Below are 23985 nucleotides of genomic sequence, written 5' to 3' on the forward strand. Positions count from 1 at the left end.
GAGAAAGGAGAGGTCAGGCAAATTGAGGAGGTGGAACTGGCAGAGCCAAGTTAAACTCTGACATGAGAGCTGGGAGACATAAACAAGGTTATTACCTCTCCAAATTGTACTTACTGTCGTATGTTTTAATCTATTCAATCAACTAATGACATTCATTTCTTTAGTGGATGAACAGAAACAAGACAAAAGTAAGCAAAAATATTTAAATTATCTATTAAATTATTTTCTTGAATGTACAGAAAAATTAAATGACCTCAAACCAAGCTCATTGTCTTAGACGTGAAGGAAATAATTTTATTTTTAACTTCTAAAGGACATGACCAGCCATGTTAGCCCAGTTTCGGATTAGATGTGTCACAGAAATTAATCATAAAGTAAAGTAAAAATATGATATAATCTCGTGGTAGTTTCCCATCATACAAAACACCATAAAACATGGAAGACTTGCAGCAGTGAGAAGAGACAGGAGACGACAGGAGACAGGAGACGACAGGAGACAGGAGACGACAGGAGACAGGAGACGACAGGAGACAGGAGACAGGAGACAGGAGACAGGAGACAGGAGACAGGAGACAGACAGGAAGAGGGGAGAAAAATGGATGCTGGGAAGTACATGGCCTGTTCAACTCTTATTGTCACCACTTCTGTGGGAGGCAGACAACCAGCACCCAGTAGATGGGTGGAGAGATGAGTCACAATCTTTCCTTCCTGAGAAGGCCGCTGGCATACACCTGTGTGACTGACAGAAAGACAGAACCAGAGAAGGACTGAAATACCCAAATCTCCCATTAGCTGTTCAACTTGTAAATGTTCCCCATAAACATCCATTAACATAAACAAGAAGTGTCAACAGCATGTCTGACCATAGATGGGAGATGAGGCAAAAGTATAGTTTAATTAGGAAGCTATTCTCTCTAGTAACAATATTGCAAGGCTCACGGTAAGCCGAGAGATGTTCCAAGAATGGGGCTCACACCCAAATACATATTACCAGAAGCTAATTGAGAAGAGAAAGCATATCCAGCCCCCTTTAAATTTACTTATTTCCTTATTCACTTTACTTCCCAATGTTAGACCCACTTTCCTCCCAGTATCCTCTCACACAAATCTTCCCCACTTTTCCCTTCCCCTTCTCCATTAAGAAGGGGGACCCTCTCCCCTTGCAATGTCCCACGTATATACACACTGCTGAAGCCAGACAAGGTGGCCTAGCTAGGGGAATAGGATCCACAGGCAGATAACAGATTCTGGGTCAGCCCCCACTTCAGTTGTTGTGGACCCACATGAAGACGAAGCTGCACTTCTGTTACACATGTGTAGAGTGGAAGATGTGGGGTGAGTCCTAGGGCTGAGGTCCAGCCCATGTTCACCCTTTGGTTGTGGTTAAGTTTCTGGGAACTCCCAATGGTCTAGGTTGGTTGACTCTTGCTGGTCTTCTGTGGAAGCCTTTCGTCTTCAGGACCCTCAGCCCTTCCCCCAACTCTTCCACAAGACTCCCAGACATCTTGTTGCTGGGTTGAGCCTCTCAGAAGACAGTTATAGGAAGCTCCTGTCAGCAAGTATGACAGATATCATCCAAATGTCATAGATTGAATCTTGCTCGTTGTGTGGGTCTCAATTTTAGCCATTCCTTGGTTGGCCATTCCCTCCATCTCTGTTCCTTGTGTCCCCACAGTCCTGAGTCAGTGGTTTTGTAAGTTTGCTGGTGTCCTTATCCCTTCTCTTGGAATCACTCCTACTCACTCTGCTCCCCGCCCCATTGCAAGTCTCTGGCATGGCATATGCAGCCTTAATAGAAAGGCAATAGAAATCATATTTCATATTCTTGAATATTATGAACTATGCAAGTCTACTAAAAATAATACACCCAGAGTGATGGCAAGGCCCTCTGCTTGCTTTGTTTGTCACTTCCCAGTGAGTCATAGAGTAACCTGTGAAAATCGGAGATGATGCTTTTTTATATAGATCAGAAACCTCAGGTTTAAGTTTGTAAATTTTTATTCAGTACTTCCCCCGCTTTTCCTTGAAAACAGTCACGTTCTTGGTCTTTAATGGCCGGGCCCTTATATTTTTCACTCCGTCAACAAATACATTAAATATCTCCATATGGCAGGCAGAATACTTTATGCTGCCAAATTATCTGCCTCTCACAATTCTCATTCATGGATTTTAGGGTTACATTTTCAAAACAGACAGACACACATGCACACACACACACACACACACACACACACACACACACACACACGCACGCACACAGACATGCTCACAGAAACACAGACAAACAGACAAACAGATGCACACACACACACACACACACACACATGCACGCATGCACATACACACCTCTACTCACAGATATATAGGAAATACTAGGATGCTAAAGAAACTGGAATAGAGCAGTTTAAATAGACCTTGCTCTAGAAAGAAAAAAAAAGCTCTTCCAAATCTTGACTGACAGTCTTATGAGAAAAACAGTGTGGTTTCTTTATTAGTTATTAGTGCTTCTATGATCTTCCTTGGAAATTCAAGTAGAACAGAGATAATGGTGAAATTTGTTTTTTGTGTCCTTCCCAAAGCGTGAATCTGTAAGCTAATCACGTGAGCTAAAGCAAAACTAGGAGAGCGTTGGTTTCAATAACTCATGCAGATGCGTTCCTGACAAAACTGCTCTATTTCCTCTCCCACTGAATTCATGCACATTTAAAGATTAAGAGGGGAAAGCTTGTATTAGAAGTAGTAAGATCCAGGTAGTGCATCTGACTCCATTGTTTTAGCTAAAAGGCACCATTTCAAGCCTTTTAGTAACCAGATCTCAGAAACATCTGTCTTCGGAAGGGATATTCTCTCAGGCTTCCATTTACTTGACAAGGGCTTAGGTTGAGGTCATAGACAGAGGCTAGTGTATTACTACCTAGTAATTAATCAGAAATTCATTTTGTGCTGAGATGTGCTTTTTTTTCTGTGCTGCTGTCCACTGCCCCCAACACATCTTGTACAGTCCTTAACCTCCCTTAATTCATCAGTAGTTTAAAGGATTTGAAGTTGTAGGTTTCTATAAGTGCATGATTACATATTCGATATAGAATAAGATGGGGTAGATAAAGTGTGTATAAAAGATGCAACCTTTGAAAGAAAACGCACAGATAGCGTAAGTGAATCTATTTTATTGGAAGTTTCAGGCTACATTCCTGGTCATTTCTGTCCCGGCAAAAACCTACTTTCCATCTTCTGTTTCATTAGCATTACCACAAAATTATCCATGAATATAAAAAGGATGTTATTCATCTCTATATTTCTTCCTTTATTTCAAGCCCACTCTTTATGAGTTATACATTAGTATACTGCTATATATGTTCATCTGTACACAACTATCCAAACAACCCATTCTAGGCACTACAACTGCAGAGGAGGATTAAGTGACTGTATTTTGTGTCCTTTGTGTCTTATTATATCTTTAATGACATTATAATTGTCAAATAGGCTGAAATCCAATAATTATGATTACCATGTTTTAGCATGGTTTGTCTTGTAAAGAATGGTTTTAAAAATAAAGGGATCACATCTGAATCCTGCTAATCCAAATGCCAGGTACAGTTAGCATTTTTACTGAGTTGCTATTTACACGGTACCTATGCTAAGTGTCTTTAAAAAGTACTGTGTAAACAAAGTAGTATTAATTCAAGAATTCATACATTCAATGTCCTTGTAGAGACAAATACAAAAACGATCTCAGGAGGAAAACAAAGTGACTAATTTGCCAGGTCTTACCTCCCTCTAATGCTGCATTCTTCATAACTCAATATCCCAGGGACTCATTTCACTTAAAATTATAGACAGAGTTTACAAATAAATATATAAACAAACAAAGGAATTAACTAAATCTCTCTTCCTCTCCAGTTCAACGTTCACACACTTTGGAAAGGCAAGCATTATTGCTTCAGTTCCCAAAACTCTTTCCTCTCAACAGCATCGCTCAGGGGAAGCAGACAACTGGACTAAGTTTGGTGTCACTTTGTTTATGAGGACGTTGCCCTGTCCTATTCCACCTGTATGTCTGGGTGACACAGAGGAGGGGAGAACGGAAGCTTGTATGTTCTTCTTAAAAATTAATTCCAATTAGCCGTGAACAAGGGGGTCGTTTTCTAGGACCACGGGATGTTGTCACTGTATTTTCTGTTTCAATGCCTGTTGCAGATATAGAAGTGAGGGGACAATGGGAGGCACGTACAGAGCAACCCGTGTTTCTGGACACACTCCCTTGTCTGAGATCAAATGGCTGCAGCACAGTTAGGGTTACAGTCCCCTTCCCTTCCTCCTTATTCTCAACAGCACTGGAGCTTTTTCCACAGTTGCCATGGTAACACTATATCTGGCTGCTGGCTCTGTCGTAAGTTATTGAACTGAGACTGGCTTTTGGTTTAGCAGATAATTAGGTTCTGTCTCACAGGTTCATTTTCCTGTGACTGGGACGTGAATATGACCTACAGCTGGCCTCAATTTCAGTGTCACAGACAAAACTTTAACCCTTCAGAGCTCCTCTGGCAGTCCTGAGCCCAGTTTATGAGGCAGAGGACACCCAATGCCATTCACCCACACCTTGGGGAGACTACAGAGTCCTCATATAAAATTCCCTATTCATTATAGCACTAAGGAGCACAGGGTCAGAAATACATTAGGCATTAAAGGCTAAGAATATGATGAATATTTATGTGTTATGTATACAAAACACAAGACTCTCCATAGTTGTTTTATGGTCACTATTTTTTGAGCAGTTTTCAAGTCACATGAAGGTATTTTCTGTTCTGCTTGAGACCCACAGCAGTACTAATATTCCAAAATCAGGAATATTAGCATGGTGCTTTTATCGGCAGCGTTGACAACTCTTTGCTTATCCCATCACCTTTACGTGTTGTGGATTTTAGTTGGGGCTTCAAGGATGCTGGGAAGCCAAAGATGGACCCATCGGATAGGGAACAGTAATATTACTTCACTGACCTGTTAATTCAGGCTGTAAACATCTCAGTGTGGAAAAACACCAACATTTTCATAGTATATCTGTTAGATTTCAGTTAACGATTTGTTCTTTGTTTAAAACAAAGAAAGAAGCATAGCATTGCAACCAGATATTAAATTAACAGCACAAGCTCAGGCCATGAGAGCAGTGGGGTTCCTCAGAGCAGGTATGTCTCTACAGGTAGAACAATAACAAAGGCCTCCAGGGAAGCTTAGAGGGGGTAGGCTGGAGTTTTAGTCCACAAGGAGAGGTTGGGGGAGGAGGAAGTTGAGGTCACCCTAGCCAAAAGATGAATTAAAGAAATTCCGTTTCTTCCGTGGCTTCAGGGTTACTCACTTCTGCGAACAGTGATAAGCTGAAGCTGTGAAAGAGAAGATCAGAACAATTGAAGATGACCCCTCTGCAGGCTCCATGTAGATTACATTGTATTCTAATCAGAATTCAGATGAGCATGGTGGCTCCGCCCTCAGGCCTCCTGACTGAGAAGCCAGAGCAGTACACGTGCTCCATATGCAGAGATTTTAGAGGACAAGTAGCTGGAGGCTACATTACTTTACAAGGAGACCGATGGATGAGGAACTATTTCATCCCAGTTTGTGTCAGGAACTGGGTTTCTTTTCACCTGTATTCTTAATGCAGACCAGTAGCTGTTCTCTTATTGATGACTACCAACCGTTTGTTGAATGAATATTTGAGGTCTCCATCTTTCTGTAGTGAGACATAAACATTTGATTAAAATGATAAAGAAGACTTGAAATAGGCAGTGTTTTTAATTTAAATAAATCTTTTTACTGCCTTGTTCCCGGTTACCCCTGTTCCCTACAAACCCAGATTATCTCCTGCTGCATTGCTGCTGTAGCCTGAACCTGGAATTATTTGCTTTGTTATGCTTACTCTCGTGTATCACAGAGAAGATCACGAGCTATCTAGAATACACATTACTTTGTGTCTGTTTTCTCTTTACAGCTCACTGTTGGTGTCTGTGTTTGTTATAGACTAGTATAACAAACACTGTACTGTGAACCCCTCTATGACCTTGTCCTACCCACTTCTAAACAACACTTCCCCTGTCTGCACCCCTCCTTCATCCGTTACCTTCCACCTCTTTCCCTGGAAGAACATTCATTCATTGGAGAATGTTAGTCTTTGCTGGTCCCGCTGCAGGAATGCATGCTTCCCCTGAACTATACTCTGCCCTCCCTGTTCAAATGTCCTCTGCTTGCAGTGGCTTCTCTGAGAATCTCAAGGATCTCTCTGTTCACTCTCCGACATCTTTCTTGCTTTAAGTTTTCTTTATGGGAATTATTACTTAGTAATATTTTAACATAAATATGATCCAAGAGGTGTATGTTTATATGCCTTTCCAATAAAATATTAGTCCAATTGATGATTCATAGATGGATACTCATTTTTTAGTGCCCAGGAGGTGAGATTCAAATAAGCCTTCAATAAGTCCTTGGTGAACAAGAAAATTAATGAATAAATGAGTAAGGATGTTCAAGTAGAGAATTTATTATAACCTATTGAGATGAAGACATACTTTTTAACAAAATGGATAAAATTCTTCTCTATAAAATTAAGTCACATGATAATTTCTATATTCTATACTCTATTTTCTGCATAAGTATCTACATTTCTCCACATATACCCACCAATTTCAAGTAAATAAGCACTCCTTGGCATCCAACTTTTGTGTGTGAAATACATGAGCACATGTGTTCAAGTGTGTGTACCTGTGTGTACATTCAGAGGCAAAAGGGGACATTGAATGTCCTGTTCTACCACTTTGCTAGTTACATCTGTGAAACCGAGACTCTCTTTGATCTTCCTGTCCTCCCCTCCACTGTGCTGGGATTGCAAGAAAGGGAAATAATTTCCTTGGTGGTGAGGATTTAAACTAAGGTCCTCCTGCCTGTACACAAGGGCAGCCATTGCTCCAGCTCAACACTCTATTCTTGCATGACCTAAACCCAAAATGAAGCAACATCCATTAAATAGACATATCCACACCACTCTAATCACTGACAGAAATCTGTAAAGAACCAGATAGTAAATCATTTTTCCTTTTCGGCCATTCAGTTCATGTTGCACTCCTATACACATGTCAAGGCAGGTGGGCAACACATAAACAAATGGCCATGGGTGAGTCCCACAAATATTTAGTGCAGAAATGAGGAAATTTAGGCATACTTTGCTGACATCCAACCTTGCCTTGTTATTGGAGAATGCTTAAGGACCACTGGTCTCTTACCCACTTTTTGGAAGCAATGAAGCTGTATGGCTGGCTAGCCTCATGGCATGTGTGTGGCATAAGAGGCTTAATCCTTTCCATTTAGATGCTTAAAGACAATGACTAGTTTTAAATTTCTCTTTAGTAGCAGTAATTGACCAAAGTCAGATGTTTCCAGTGACAATATTCATTCTTGGAGAAATTATGGAGCGGTGCATGAATGCAGTCAGTTGTTGATAAATCTTCTCTGAAGTGAGGAGAAAGACCTCTCCTTATGCCTGTAGTAAAATTCGTCAAGGTCACTTTAATCTGCCAGTGTTGTTTCACCTAGCATTGAGTTGAAGAGAAAAACCTTGCCTCTTAATCTACGAAATGCAAATCCCAGCGTATATATTTAAAATTTCCAGTGACTTCTCAGAGCCAATGCAAAGTCTGCAAGAAAGGGTGGTTAGCTTGATAGGAGAACTGGCTGGATAATCCTTGGCAACATCAGGAAGTTCAAGGAAAAAACCATAAACGCAATGCTCTGAAGCGTACCCTGAGCCCAGTGTTTGGTTAAAATAAATACTCAATAAACGGAAGCTATTACCTCATTACTTTAAGTTACTATAAATATTAAAATTAAATGTTTAGCTACAGATGTGATTCAATTGTCGTGCCTCTGTGTTAATAAGGCCTCTTATCATTGAAGCAGCAAAGCAAAAGGAGTGCTATGCACTGTGCTCGATTGTACCCAGCTCAAGGTCAAGATAGCAACAAAACACTCCAGACGCAATGAAAAAGTCTGCACTTGACTGCAGCTCTTCATAACACTCTCCAAGGGTCAAGCTGTGTGATTTCCTCTCAATGTTAAATAGACTACATCCTAGGAGCACAGTTCTCTTATTGATTGAAGAGTGGGTTTAGACCAACTGTAATCCAAACAAATACACTTCAAATGAGTTCAGGGCCCAGGATGAACCAACAAAGGGTAAAGGTTTCTCGTGTCTCAACATAAGCACTCAGTATGAATTAGTAATATGGGTGACTTAAGGCTAGATGGATGCAGATAAAACACTTCCAGGCCAGTTTTCTGACACCCGTGAAATAACAGGCAAAATACTGACATTAAGCCAGATTAAGCCAGGCCAGGTGATACATGCTTGAAATCTTAGTACCCAAGTTTAGGCAAGAAAGGCAAGAAGATTCCACAAGTTCAAGGCCAAGCCAGTCTTAGCTATAAAATTTGTACAAGGTTAGCTAGAACTATATACTGAGATAACTCTTAAACAGAGAAACACACACACACACACACACACACACACACACACACACACACACACGAGAGAAAGAGAGAGAGACAGACAGAGGGGGAATAGTGAGGGAGGGAAGGAAGGAGAGAAATCTAACTTTCAAATGGACATTGGCCTAGGAAAAATATATTGACCTTGTTAGAAATCAATAAACACTCTATATCTTTGTCTTAGAAGAGCATAAATATTTTCCTAGGAATGCACAAAAGTACACTGTTATTTATAGAAATGAAATGTGTGGTTCTGCCAACCCTATAGATCTCAGTTTCGTTATATTTATGAACAAAAACTGGACAAGCTAGTCATGTTTAATTTAGAACTTAGTAGTGCAATGTAACAGAAATGTAATCTCCTATTCCATTTGTCACATATAAATAGAACATATTTTTATTATATATTTACTGGGGCTAATTAAATTACCATTCATCTTCCATTAATGTGAATGCTTTTTTTGGTATGGTGTTATTTGCTGTATATAAACATTACGCCTATTCAATAATGCATCACGAAAATCAGACGTCTATTCTATTTTGAAATTGGTGAAATATCTTGCCTTGACTCTGAAATCTGTATTATAGGTTAATGAGTTCTTTTCCAGTTTGAGGTTTCTCAAATCTATTTTAATTCCACATCAAAAACTGGAGAGGTTTTTCCAGGAAGAGTTATATAAACCCACAAAATAAGATGTGGGAGTCTCTGACCTACTTCTTTGGCTTCCGTTTTGCTTCTGCTTTTGTCCCCAGATAAGAATATAGATATATTACTTGTTTTAATGGATTAGCTTTGTTTTGCATTGTATTGCTGTGAATGTTCTTGTGTGGGTGAGGTATGCCCTTATCTGCTGTATGCAGTTGAACATGGAGGCCAGAGTAAGATAACAGATGGCCTATACTACTTATGTACCTGCATCCCTTAGAATTGGTATGTCCCTGAATCTGGAGCTCACCATTTTCATATTAGATGGCTAGCTGACAAATCCTAACACCCTTCCAGTTTATGGCCATACAGTACCACATGTGGCCACACCTTGCTTTATAAGTGGGTAGTGGGATTAAGAATTCAGATCTTCCTGCTAGAAACCACTCTTACAGACTGAGCCATCTATCTTCACAACCCCTATGGGCATTTTAAAACAGAATTTTCCTATGAGTTAATTAGACTCGTTTGTCTAAATTATTCTTTCCAATAACATCTAGCTTGCCACTATTGGGGACCTGAGGCAGTATTTTGGAGCAGAAGGAGGAGGTTGCTGTGAACATGAACATACATGAATATAGCCATAAGCAACTTTAATTTCTACAAAATGGCAATGAGATATTCTGGGAATATTGTATACTTCTCAACTGGTACACTCTGCTACTCAAAGGCTATTTTGTGGTGACCAAGCCTGAGAGCTACCCTCTTAAATAATTCAAGTGTACAATCCATGCTGTTGGGTGGAAGCACAACATTGTAAGATGCCAGGCTAGAGATTATTATTCTCGCTTAGCAGAAGCTCTGTGCTGAAGACTTAACTACCCCAAAGTGGTGGATAACTATTTTTGCACATATTTGACTATATTAGAAACTACTACTACATCACAAAAGTGAGTTGGGTGGCACTTGTTCCTCTGTGACCAGTTTAATTCAGTCAGTCCGATATTTTTAAGGTCACTACTATTGTTTATCCCAATTTCTTTTCTAAGGTAGAACAGTATTTATACACTAATCTATTTCTATATCCATTTATCTATTAGCAGACATTAATAGTTTTACACGTATCCTCCTTTTGTTTATTTACTTTTATTTTTGTGGGGATTAGAGGAGACAGCCTAGAGGAATCAGTGTTCTACTGCCATCCTTTTGGGTCTGCTCTAGAACTCAGGTCATTGGATTATCAGCATGTACCCTTCCTCCCTGAGCCACCTTACTTCATGAATACCCTGCAAGAAAGGCCATGCTGCCATTATCTCTATGAGATCCTGATTCCAAATCTTTTGGATAAGTACCACATTACTGAGACTGCTGGACCAGAGTTCTGTATTCATAACTCTGAGTGGAACCTCTGCTCTGTTTTCTTAGCAATGGTGACATTCCTCATCCCAAGGACAATATAGAAATGTTGCATTCTCCACAACCTCCTGGGCACATTTTCTTTGTTTTGATAATAGCCATCTTGTCTGGGTGAGGCAATTACTTCTCTGAAGCTCTGGTTCTTGTTTAATGACACTGTACAGTTTCCACACACCTCTCAACTGTGTTGACTTACAAAAATGTCTATCCAAGCCTTTAGTTTGTCTTTTTGTCAGAATTTTTCGGCTGAGCTGAAATTTTATTTTTTTAATTTCATATTTCAGGCCCATGGAGTTAACTCTCCTAGGATGGTTTTGTCTTACTTATTATTGCACTCTTGATTAGAACCGCAATAAGGTGTGTGAACGGGACAGATTAAAGTTTAGAGCAGGCAGGAAGGCTTGTTATGTACAGTGGTAGGCTTTCCCCTGGCCAATGCCCCAAGGATGACACCGAACTCCTGATTCTCTTGCTTTGACTCTCTGGTACTGACAGTACGATCACCATGACCAGAGTTACTATGTCCAGCCCTAGTTAGTTTTTATTTGATTAATAAAGCATGAATTCCTGGAATTTTGCTAAAAAACAAAATACTTGTAATACAGAGAGTCTATCAAAATGATAATTACTCAGGAAGTCACAGAAGGTGACTTCTTGATGTCCCTTCTTGATCAACCCTTCTTGATGTGATGGCATTTGCTAGCAATTACTCTATCGGGAAAAAAAGCATAAAATAAATTTTCTTTCTGAGTTTAGAACTATATTTTGTGTTAAAATTCAATTGTCATCAAGTGTGCAGTTTATGCATTAATGTGAAAATTTAGACATATTATGCTTGTTTATGAATCATTTGACAAAGTTTCTTTCTAATTTGATTGATTTATAAAAATCCAATTCTCATATTACAATATTTTTTATTGATGATGAAGCAGTTTTTCAGAAAATGTTTACTTCCGTGAACCTTCCCCCACTCTTATTTATACTTATTTATGTATGCATGTATTTATTTGTTTAGGAGCACTATGTAGTCAAGCTAACTTCAAACTCACAACTCTCTGGCCTATTGCCTCCCAAAGGCTGGGATGGCCGGCAGAAGCCTGACTCCCTTCAGTTCTCATTTGAAAATAAGCTGTTTTAGTTTATACCGATAATGGTAAAATTGTACATAAGGGGTCATGAACCATCAAATGCTTTGTACTAGGGCTCCTTCCTTTGTTCTCTCCTTCCGCACTATTTTTTTATTAACTTGAGTATTTCTTATTTACATTTCGAGTGTTATTCCCTTTCCCAGTTTCCCACTATTTTTTAAACTTATATTTGGACAACTATTTGAAGTTTTTGGTGGCCTGTTATTCTGAAGCAAAACAAAATGAAGGAAACTTCTTCGGTGAGACTGAATTCACTCAACAATTATACTTTGAAACATCTGTGTGGGAGCAAATACTTTATAAGGTGGGATAGTGATCACTTTAACTATGAGTTTTTGGGGGTCACTATAACATTTTAGAATGTCCTTTCTCATACGGAACAAAGTTTCTTGCGGTAACATGATATTACTTTACTGGACAGAGAGCGATGTTCATGCACTCTTCACAGCAGAGTATTATACACTGTGATAATCAATATCAAAACAATGGCTTTAGTAATATACATCTACATTAAACTATGATATAATCCTTCAAACTACAACCTCAACATGTGTCTTGTTAATGTCTACCATGAATAACAGGCACCATTATTTCTTAGGGAATTTTCAAGTACCTCAATGTAATCTCTAAAAAGCCAGATTTTGTCAGGTATTTTCTTGACTAAAGCATTCCAATTCTTTAATATCAGATAAAATAGAGTTTTAGAAGCTAATCATATATTTTTCTCTACTACTCTGGATAACCCATCTTGTTGTAATCCAGAGTACTAGAAGAATTTTAGTGGTATCTTTGGGACTAGTGAGAATCCATTTTAAATAATTTCCAAACATTTGCTTAACAAAAGTGTGCAATGAGTAAGGCATATTAATTTGTGCACCTCATTAAGTAATTTCTCAGGTTTATTTTATGTTAGTACAGCCCCAGAGGTGACTACATTCATTGTGTAGGGATCATTGCTGAAGAAGCAGGCGAAGAAAGATGAAACTCATGTCTGAAGGTCACAGAGTGTGTCCTTCTTAAACCCAGACTGTGATTCTGTGCTGCGTATGGGGCTCAGACTTTACCAGGAGTTCATGCTGCTCTTACTGCAAAAAATTCAGTTTTGTTATTTTAGGTAATCCTGTAGGAGGTTACTGTCCCTTTTGTTTTCATAAACTATATATTGGGCAACATTTTCCTTCATATACACTGTTACCATATGAAATTTAATCCACTCCCTCTTACGCCTTTATGTGTCTTGTGCTTCAACACCCTTTATAAATAAATCAAATCATGATGGCAAACCTTTGCCTGAAGTGACTTAATAATGCTGGCTTCTTCTTTTATTCTCCTGTAACAACTCAAGGACTTTTAAGGTCCACCATAAATATCCATATGTTAACAATTTTTCACCTGCTAACTCCAGAATTAACAAGATGAAACCATAAAAGCAACATTTTTAGAAAAAATAATTATTATTGTGTACTATTAGATCTCAAGCCATAGTGAACTGCTGGGATAACAATAGCATATAGATTTCTATTTTTTTCCAATTTAAAATATGAAATCCATTTTGAAGAATCCTGTTTGTGCCCCATTCGTGTGCATATTACACATAAATAATGTTTGAAATTTGTCGGCCTCCTCTCCATTGTACATCTGCCCTCGACAAGTATGTGTATATGAATATCACTGCTTCGTAAAACTCTTTGCCTTTATGTGTTGCTGTCTTATTATTGCCACACTTAATTGAAATGCTTCTACTATATAACCAGTGAGAGCTCTCTAAATCGAGGAATGAATGTTTTCTGCAAATAGTACCGCGATATTTATTTATTTATTTTCACTTTGCTAAAATGTCAACTTAGGCTCATGATTATAGAAAGGCTTTGTTCTACTTATCTGGGTGTCAACGGTAATTGGCATCCAGAGCCATATCCCACCTTGCATCCATGCCGCAAAAGGCCAAGAAATTCCCGCTGAGTGTGTTACGTGTTAAATTTAGTGCATTACATTCAAGGTAATGAATAAAAGCAGTGGGCCGTTACTGTCTGGCTGGCTGAGGGAGGCTAGAACAGCCAGACTCCCCTGAGGCCTTGTGCTGGTTAAGAAAAAAAAAGAAAAAAGAAAGAAAGAAAGAAAACCAGTGACAGCCAGAATCAAGGTAGTGCCTGAGCATCACGGTTTGGTTCTCTCTCCTAATTTCCACTTCTATTAGAGACTCAGACTGCAGGGAGAGGAGATAATCTTACCCGTTGATTTGCCACACTTTGATAAAATGCAGAATACTCTGGTTTCATTACAGCAAATGCAGGCTAGATAGATAGGTATGTATTTACACTGATCCAGGAGATGAAAATTCCAGTGACTGATGACTAATAGCTATGCCTCTAAGCAGTTCACATGGTACCCTACACATGTCTATTGTATATTTCTCTAGATAAAAATGCACACAGGTATTATTTCATGAAAGAATAAACCAATGACATAAGCTACTTTTGTAACATTTATTGAACATACATAAGCAGTTATTGAACACGCAATGCCATGTTAAGAAAAACTGTTCTTTCTTTAAACATAACTATATTAAAGAATAATTGTTTCCATATAAATATACCCTTCCTTACCTGTCATGTAAAAATATTTATCTGTAACATAAGCAACCAATAATTTTTTAACAAGCCTGTTCTACGTCATTCATTTATCGATTTATTATTCGTCAATACAAATAAGTTAGACATACCATTTCCTGCCAAAGCCAGTTGACATGCCTCGCCTTTCGTGTTATCGTGAATATTAATCTCAATCACAAAGATAGGTGGGTTCCTAAGAAAAATTACAGGTAATTTATGTAAAATAACCACTTTTATTTTTCTTGAGTGCCTTGAAAAAGTCATCATAGAGTGGCCTTTACTATCCATGCAAAACAGCTGCTTCCTAATAGGATGGTGCTTCTCATTAGAGGGATATTAGGCCTAATTATGGAACATATGAGTGAGATCGTTACAGCGACATTATCTCAATGAGGAAAGAAAGGCACACGTGAAATCCCATCCTCAGCTGCTGGAAACAGTACTGGAAAGCAAATGCAAGAGATCACTGATCACTTCAGTGATGTTGAAAGATGACGCAAGGCTGTCGTGAACTTCCTGCTGATGGAGTAGAGAGATCTTTTTCTTTTACTGAAGCCTATCCATTTTTATATACAGTAAATCAAGTGAGTCTACAAAATCAGATGCTCAACTAAAGAATGTAATAGAATCATAGACAAGACTTGATAAAGCAACGAAAGCCAGCCCCCAACCTGAGAATTTCTATTTCAGCGGTGTGGGTCGAGCTCAGGACTTTGCCTTTTAAGTTTCTTGTTGGTAGTGGACTCTTTGAGAATCACGGGAAGATGGAAAGCCCTGTGGACACGTAATTTACAGCATCTGCCTCAGTATTTTTCTGTGAGGTAAAATGCAAAAGATCCTACTCTGCTGTGGATTTTTAAATCAAACGATAATTTCATATTATAGATATTTTATGGAGAAATTTATCTTAAAAATAGAGCTAATAATATTAACTACGTAATATTTAATATATAATATATGATGATATGTGATATGTGATGTAGGATATAGGATATGGAATATAATATGATATATGATATATGATATAATAATCTTAACTATACAATAATAATGATAGCTATTTACTATTATGTGCATTAAGCCTATTTGTAATTTGTATTATGACACATTTAAACAGTAGCCTAAACATTAAGCTAATCAGCTGTTACACAATTCAAACTCATTTGCAAAAGAAAATGTCAAATCTGCCTACTGTAACTGGTGGAGTGTATCTCTTTCGTAGACTGTCTCACTATGCTGACAAATTCTGTTCCACAAACTGTGTATCTAAAACTTCGATGGAATCACGATTATTATCATACAAGAGCAATGATCTGGCTTCCTTTGTTGAAAACTAAGTGGTAACCCTATCTCGGATGGATTGGCTGGTTCATCACTTCAAAATGTGTTGAGGTGGGGCTGGGGATTTAGCTCAGTGGTAGAGCACTTACCTAGGAAGCGCAAGGCCTTGGGTTCGGTCCCCAGCTCCGGAAAAAAAAAAGAACCAAAAAAAAAATGTGTTGAGGTAAAAGCATGCAATCAAATGGTATTAAAAGGTCACGAATAGTGTTTTATTGACCTTTTGTGTTCTTAAGTTTCTTTTCAGAATTTCATCCATGAATTGCATCTGTACGGGATTGGTATGTCAGAACATGCATGCAGTGGTACCGTGCAGAGGGAAGAGGACAACGTAAAGAAGTTGGTTTTCTCCTCTACCTATGGACACGCATTGTCAATAGCTTTTACCTGCTGAGCCATCTTGTCAGTTTTCCAAGTCTCCTTATTTCAAATCAAGCCTGAAGGTGGCATAGAGATGGCTCACTGGTACATAACCCGCCTTCTAAGTTCATGAGATCTTGAGGTTTTCCACAGAATCCACGTTTAAAAAAAACAAAACAAAAACCTGGTCTTAAGTATGGTTAAGATAAAACCAATGCCCAGTAGTAGATAACCAACACAAAGGAAACTCAAATAGTCCTTTAGTGGACTTTCTGTTCATAATACTTTGTCTGGGGATGTTTTTTAAATCTTGTAGATAGTTTGCTTATATATTACAGTTTCTTATTTTGTGTTTTATGGGGTTTTTGTGAATGCAAGTGTGTGTGTGTGTGTGTGTGTGTGTGTGTGTGTGTGTGTGTGTGCACATGCATGTATGTGTGTTTCTTCTGTTTTCCTCATTGACTTTTTTCTGTTTTCTTTTATACTTTTATTTATTTATGTGTCTATTATTTCCTTTTACAAACCTATTTGTTTTCTAATGAGAGAAAGGAAGGAAGGATGTGGATTTGAGTGGGAAGATGGGAGGATCTTGGAGGAGTTGGCAGGAGCAACAGTTAGCAGTACATATTAAGTGAAAAATAAATGATGGTCAATAAAAGTTTTTAAATATCAACTCACAGCCTCCCCCAGATAATCTGGGTATATAGTTGAAATCCCAGCATGGGGAAGTAAAAGACCCCACAGGTTCCTGAGAACCACTTAGCCAGCCAGCCTCTCTTACATCGGGGATTTCTGAGCAGTAGGAGATACTGTGTTCAAAACCAAGGTTGACAGTGCCTCAGAAACCAAGTTGAGAACATTGTTCCCTGGCATTCATGTACATGTGCAAGCAGGAGCACATGTATCCACACACATATATCTGTACACACATGAAAAACATTCACATACACAAATTTTTATGTCAATGGTTGTTACTAAATGGTCAGTTTTAATATATATTAATATTAAATATTTTAATATTTAATATAATAGCACAAGCCAAATTTGTTAAATAACTTGAATTTCTCATTTTGAAATATTGGAATGTAACCTATTTTTCCCAGTTGTTTTTAGTTGAGCTCTCTGACAAATTCTTGTCTGCTCTCAACTCAAGGCAAAATTAAACTCTCCAATCCCCTGCCCACTGGTTACAAACCATGAAACTGTTTTTTTAATTCCAGAAGTACTTTAGGATCATTTTGATATAGTCTCCCTAGTCCCAAAAAAAGCTGTTTACCAGGCCACTTTTTAGTAGCCAGAAAATGCCTCTCTTGTGTTGACTTGCTAAGGCGCACGGCTACCGCATAACAAAACTGAAGCTTTATCCTTCCATAACTCTCTTGTGCTTTTATTCTCGACTTACTCTGTAGGTATATGAAGGGCTTTAAAAAATAAATCCTGTATCTCAACCAGAGAGATCTGGGTCTAACTGGTCTGATAAACAGTCAGATCATTAAGATCTTTTAAAGATAAAATCCTATGATCATTCTATGTGGCTGAGTTTGGGAATAGTGTTAGCAGTCATTTCCAAGTGAATCTATTAAAAGTGAGAAAAGCTATGTAACAATGATGATGATGGTGATGGTGATGATGATGACAATAATAACAACAACAGCAGCAGTGATGTGAATGCATTGTTTCATGCCCTACGAGTGTTCGCATACAAGGAAGGGATGGTTTCCCTCCATTAGTGCACCCTTGTGTCATTCAGCCTATGTGGCAATTAGAAGGTGATGGTGGAACCACTCTGTGTCTTTATCAGAAACTTGGTGGTAGCATGTGCTTACAAGCCAAGTTCACTGTGATGGCAAAAGTTTCAGTTTTTCATTCTTAATTTCTTTCTCATGTTTTAGGCCATGATTTCCTAACCAGAATCCGTAGGAGAGATTCCAAGACTTTGGTAAGAGAGAGGAGCATGATGTCTTCCTAAACAGAAGACAGTTTCATGTAATCATTTGTAATATATATATATATATATTATTTATATATATAGAAAACATGATGAATGTGAAAATTATTGAAAATGTATGCTTAAGAAATGGATTTAATATTAAAATGTAAATTATGCTGATAAAATGTAATGATACTGTGTATGAAGAAAAAAATAAAGCAAAAGGCACAGCACCATTTTTGGTTTAGTGGACTTGGAAGGTGTGTAGTTCGTCACTCAGACGGGTATACAAATATAAGGAATTTATTTTATTTCGACACCTCCCACAGAAATATAAATGGAAATACAACACAAAATAAATATGAGATACTAAAAAATGAATAGCTACCAAATCATTGGCAGATTAAATAGTTTTAAAAAGGGAAAAACTGTTTAGAAATGTCTGTAACATTTGTACCTCATAAATAGAAACTATATTTTTCAAGCGTGTATTGTTCACTTTCAAAATATGCCAAAATAAAACTAAAACCAGAAATTGCAGAGGCAGCATATGGTCATAATTTAACATTGCTGAATACTTTTGTATGTGTGGGGAAAAAAAGATCTTCCAAAATATTTAAAAGAGACAAGAAAACAAAAGCGCATTAAATAGAAAAACCATTTGCCTTAATGATTGGGGGAACTTGTGGGATACTGAAACCGTCATTGTAAACAAACTAAAACTATCACATTACATTGTAAGAACACATTTCAAGGGTGGCCTGTTGTCAACAATATTTTCAGAGACAAATTCATGCACACTAGTATCTATTATATTCAAACTAAGTTTGAATCTCAAAAATTCAAATTTTATAAAACTAAAAAACTTCAAATGAATACAAATTTAAGGTTGAAGATTTCAAAAATCATCAAATGAATTGCATAAATAAATCATGTCAAAAGGTTTACTTGTAAAAAAGAACACAAAGTAAAATATTAATTATAAGAAAAAAGGCAAAGTGAATACGGGAAGAATTGAAAGCCATAATACGGTATTAATCTTAAGGAGGTAATTGCAGAGTTGGAGGAAGACTACTAACAAATACACTTTACTCGCGATGTTAAAAAAAAAAAAGTCCGAATAGAGCAATATACTAGTTAGTCTCAAAATATGTGGATGATTTAACTACCCAAGCGGTATCCATAAGAGAAAGAGTATAGTACTGAAATGCACGGAAAATTAAATTCTTCACCTTACATCAGGAAACTGTGTATCTCCCTATATATTCATGTGTTTTGAAATACTGCCCATGTTTCTACATATGTTTCTTTTTTTCTCTCTCTCTCTCTTTTTTTTTTCTTAACTTGAGTATTTCTTATATACATTTCGAGTGTTATTCCCTTTCCCGGTTTCCGGGCAAACATCCCCCTCCCCCTCCCCTTCTTTATGGGTGTTCCCCTCACAACCCTCCCCCCATTGCCGCCCTCCCCCCAACAGTCTAGTTCACTGGGGGTTCAGTCTTAGCAGGACCCAGGGCTTCCCCTTCCACTGGTGCTCTTACTAGGATATTAAATGCTACCTATGAGGTCAGAGTCCAGGGTCAGTCCATGTATAGTCTTTAGGTAGTGGCTTAGTCCCTGGAAGCTCTGGTTGCTTGGCATTGTTGTACATATGGGGTCTCGAGCCCCTTCAAGCTCTTCCAGTTCTTTCTCTGATTCCTTCAACGGGGGACCTATTCTCAGTTCAGTGGTTTGCTGCTGGCATTCGCCTCTGTATTTGCTGTATTCTGGCTGTGTCTCTCAGGAGCGATCAACATCCGGCTCCTGTCAGTCTGCACTTCTTTGCTTCATCCATCTTGTCTAATTGGGTGGCTGTATATGTATGGGCCACATGTGGGGCAGGCTCTGAATGGGTGTTCCTTCAGTGTCTGTTTTAATCTTTGCCTCTCCCTTCCCTGCCAAGGGTATTCTTTTTCCTCATTTAAAGAAGGAGTGAAGCATTCACATTTTGATCATCCGTCTTGAGTTTCGTTTGTTCTAGGGATCTAGGGTAATTCAAGCATTTGGGCTAATAGCCACTTATCAATGAGTGCATACCATGTATGTCTTTCTGTGATTGGGTTAGGTCACTCAGGATGATATTTTCCAGTTCCAACCATTTGCCTACGAATTTCATAAACTCGTTGTTTTTCATAGCTGAGTAATATTCCATTGTGTAGATGTACCACATTTTCTGTATCCATTCCTCTGTTGAAGGGCATCTGGGTTCTTTCCAGTTTCTGGCTATTATAAATAAGGCTGTGATGAACATAGTGGAGCACGTGTCTCTTTTATATGTTGAGGCATCTTTTGGGTATATGCCCAAGAGAGGTATAGCTGGATCCTCAGGCAGTTCAAAGTCCAATTTTCTGAGGAACCTCCAGACTGCTTTCCACAATGGTTTTACCAGTCTGCAATACCACCAACAATGGAGGAGTGTTCCTCTTTCTCCACATCCTCGCCAGCATCTGCTGTCACCTGAGTTTTTGATCTTAGCCATTCTCACTGGTGTGAGGTGAAATCTCGGGGTTGTTTTGATTTGCATTTCCCTTATGACTAAAGATGTTGAACATTTCTTAGGTGTTTCTCAGCCATTCGGCATTCCTCAGCTGTGAATTCTTTGTTTAGCTCTGAACCCCATTTCTAATAGCGTTATTTGTTTCCCTGCGGTCTAACTTCTTGAGTTCTTTGTATATTTTGGATATAAGGCCTCTATCTGTTGTAGGATTGGTAAAGATCTTTTCCCAATCTGTTAGTTACCGTTTTGTCCTAACCACAGTGTCCTTTGCCTTACAGAAGCTTTGCAGTTTTATGAGATCCCATTTGTCAATTCTTGATCTTAGAGCGTAAGCCATTGGAGTTTTGTTCAGGAAATTTTTTCCAGTGCCCATGTGTTCCAGATGCTTCCCTAGTTTTTCTTCTATTAGTTTGAGTGTGTCTGGTTTGATGTGGAGGTCCTTGATCCACTTGGACTTAAGCTTTGTACAGGGTGATAAGCATGGATCGATCTGCATTCTTCTACATGTTGCCCTCCAGTTGAATTGGCACCATTTGCTGAAAATGCTATCTTTTTTCCATTGGATGGTTTTGGCTCCTTTGTCAAAAATCAAGTGACCATAGGTGTGTGGGTTCATTTCTGGGTCTTCAATTCTATTCCATTGGTCTATCTGTCTGTCTCTGTACCAATACCATGCAGTTTTTATCACTATTGCTCTGTAATACTGCGTGAGTTCAGGGATAGTGATTCCCCCTGAAGTCCTTTTATTGTTGAGGATAGCTTTAGCTATCCTGGGTTTTTTGTTATTCCAGATGAATTTGCAAATTGTTCTGTCTAACTCTTTGGAGAATTGGATTGGTATTTTGATGGGGATTGCATTGAATATGTAGATTGCTTTTGGTAAAATGGCCATTTTTACTATATTAATCCTGCCAATCCATGAGCATGGGAGATCTTTCCATCTTCTGAGGCCTTCTTCAATTTCTTTCCTCAGTGTCTTGAAGTTCTTATTGTACATATCTTTTACTTGCTTGGTTAAAGTCACACCGAGGTACTTTATATTATTTGGGTCTATTATGAAGGGTGTCCTTTCCCTAATTTCTTTCTCGGCTTGTTTCTCTTTTGTATAGAGGAAGGCAACTGATTTATTTGAGTTAATTTTATACCCAGCCACTTTGCTGAAGTTGTTTATCAGCTTTAGTAGTTCTCTGGTGGAACTTTTGGGATCACTTAAATATACTATCATATCATCTGCAAATAGTGATATTTTGACCTCTTCTTTTCCGATCTGTATCCCCTTGATCTCCTTTTGTTGTCTGATTGCTCTGGCTAGAACTTCAAGAACTATATTGAATAAGTAGGGAGAGAGTGGGCAGCCTTGTCTAGTCCCTGATTTTAGTGGAATTGCTTCAAGTTTCTCTCCATTTAGTTTAATGTTAGCAACTGGTTTGCTGTATATGGCTTTTACTATGTTTATGTATGGGCCTTGAATTCCTATTCTTTCCAGGACTTTTATCATGAAGGGGTGTTGAATTTTGTCAAATGCTTTCTCAGCATCTAATGAAATGATCATGTGGTTCTGTTCTTTCAGTTTGTTTATATAATGGATCACGTTGATGGTTTTCCGTATATTAAACCATCCCTGCATGCCTGGGATGAAGCCTACTTGATCATGGTGGATGATTGTTTTGATGTGCTCTTGAATTCGGATTGTCAGAATTTTATTGAGTATTTTTGCGTCGATATTCATAAGGGAAATTGGTCTGAAGTTCTCTTTCTTTGTTGTGTCTTTGTGTGGTTTAGATATAAGAGTAATTGTGGCTTCATAGAAGGTATTCGGTAGTGATCCATCTGTTTCAATTTTGTGGAATAGTTTGGATAATATTGGTATGAGGTCTTCTATGAAGGTCTGATAGAATTCTGCACTAAACCCGTCTGGACCTGGGCTCTTTTTTGTTGGGAGACCTTTAATGACTGCTTCTATTTCTTTAGGAGTTATGGGGTTGTTTAACTGGTTTATCTGTTCCTGATTTAACTTCGATACCTGGTATCTGTCTAGGAAATTGTCCATTTCCTGAAGATTTTCAAGTTTTGTTGACTATAGGTTTTTATAGTAAAATCTGATGATTTTTTGAATTTCCTCTGAATCTGTAGTTATGTCTCTCTTTTCATTTCTGATTTTGTTAATTTGGATGCACTCTCTGTGTCCTCTCGTTAGTCTGGCTAAGGGTTTATCTATCTTGTTGATTTTCTCAAAGAACCAACTTTTGGTTCTGTTGATTCTTTCTATGGTCCTTTTTGTTTCTACTTGGTTGATTTCAGCTCTGAGTTTGATTATTTCCTGCCTTCTACTCCTCCTGGGTGTATTTGCTTCTTTTTGTTCTAGAGCTTTTAGGTGTGCTGTCAAGCTGCTGACACATGCTCTTTCCTGTTTCTTTCTGCAGGCACTCAGCGCTATGAGTTTTCCTCTTAGCACAGCTTTCATTGTGTCCCATAAGTTTGGGTATGTTGTACCTTCATTTTCATTAAATTCTAAAAAGTTTTTAATTTGTTTCTTTATTTCTTCCTTGACCAGGTTATCATTGAGTAGAGCATTGTTCAATTTCCACGTATATGTGGGCATTCTTCCCTTATTGTTATTGAAGACCAGTTTTAGGCCATGGTGGTCCGATAGCACGCATGGGATTATTTCTATCTTTCTGTACCTGTTGAGGCCCGTTTTTTGACCAATTATATGGTCAATTTTGGAGAAAGTACCATGAGGAGCTGAGAAGAAGGTATATCCTTTTGCTTTAGGATAGAATGTTCTATAAATATCCGTTAAGTCCGTTTGGCTCATGACTTCTCTTAGTCTGTCTACATCTCTGTTTAATTTCTGTTTCCATGATCTGTCCATTGATGAGAGTGGGGTGTTGAAATCTCCCACTATTATTGTGTGAGGTGCAATGTGTGTTTTGAGCTTTAGTAAGGTTTCTTTTACATATGTAGGTGCCCTTGTATTTGGGGCATAGATATTTAGGATTGAGAGTTCATCTTGGTGGATTTTTCCTTTGATGAATATGAAGTGTCCTTCCTTATCTTTTTTGATGACTTTTAGTTGAAAATTGATTTTATTTGATATTAGAATGGCTACTCCAGCTTGCTTCTTCTGACCATTTGCTTGGAAAGTTGTTTTCCAGCCTTTCACTCTGAGGTAGTGTCTGTCTTTGTCTCTGAGGTGTGTTTCCTGTAGGCAGCAGAATGCAGGGTCTTCGTTGCGTATCCAGTTTGTTAATCTATTTCTTTTTATTGGGGAGTTGAGGCCATTGATGTTGAGAGATATTAAGGAATAGTGATTATTGCTTCCCGTTATATTCATATTTGGATGTGAGGTTATGTTTGTGTGCTTTCATTCTCTTTGTTTTGTTGCCAAGACGATTAGTTTCTTGCTTCTTCTAGGGTATAGCTTGCCTCCTTATGTTGGGCTTTACCCTTTATTATCCTTTGTAGTG

The 23985-nt window shown here is 38.2% G+C and overlaps 1 long non-coding RNA gene across 20 annotated transcripts in view; it reads left to right on the forward strand.

The window, feature by feature from the left end:
* Window positions 1-23985, forward strand: part of LOC103693508 (uncharacterized) — a 490050-nt gene that overhangs the window by 449160 nt on the left and 16905 nt on the right. For 15 of the 20 annotated variants that reach the window (XR_010056223.1, XR_005491062.2, XR_010056221.1 and 12 more), the window contains one exon: window positions 1-17988. This exon is cut by the window's left edge. This is a non-coding gene — a long non-coding RNA (uncharacterized LOC103693508). The remainder of the gene's footprint in view (window positions 17989-23985) is intronic. The other 5 variants (XR_010056222.1, XR_010056224.1, XR_010056219.1 and 2 more) reach the window with 4 other exon arrangements.

Source organism: Rattus norvegicus, chromosome 11 (assembly GCF_036323735.1).
Source record: "Rattus norvegicus strain BN/NHsdMcwi chromosome 11, GRCr8, whole genome shotgun sequence".
Lineage (NCBI taxonomy): Eukaryota > Metazoa > Chordata > Mammalia > Rodentia > Muridae > Rattus > Rattus norvegicus.